The sequence below is a fragment of the Empidonax traillii genome, unplaced genomic scaffold (genome assembly GCF_003031625.1).
Source record: "Empidonax traillii isolate 1590-97213 ecotype Southwest subspecies unplaced genomic scaffold, ASM303162v1 scaffold1122:size435736, whole genome shotgun sequence".
Classification (NCBI taxonomy): domain Eukaryota; kingdom Metazoa; phylum Chordata; class Aves; order Passeriformes; family Tyrannidae; genus Empidonax; species Empidonax traillii.
This window is the reverse complement of record NW_020956315.1, coordinates 432,678-432,904: the sequence shown is the minus strand read 5'-3', so window position 1 is coordinate 432,904 and position 227 is coordinate 432,678.

The following is a 227-nucleotide window of genomic DNA, read 5'->3' as shown; positions in this document are numbered from 1 at the left end:
ACCCAAATCTACCTCTGGAATTTAACATTGGAAAAACAGGTGTTACAGTGTAGCTGACAGTCATTTATACAAAAGTAAACCCAAAAGGTGCAAGGTTCTGTTAGACAACGAGGTCAGAGATTGCAGTGGAAGAGAGTGGTCAGTGCTCAGAAATTATGCCAGTTTGGATGTAGAACAAACAGGATGACTGTCACTGAGTAAAGAAGGTAGCACTCAAAAGGAGAGCT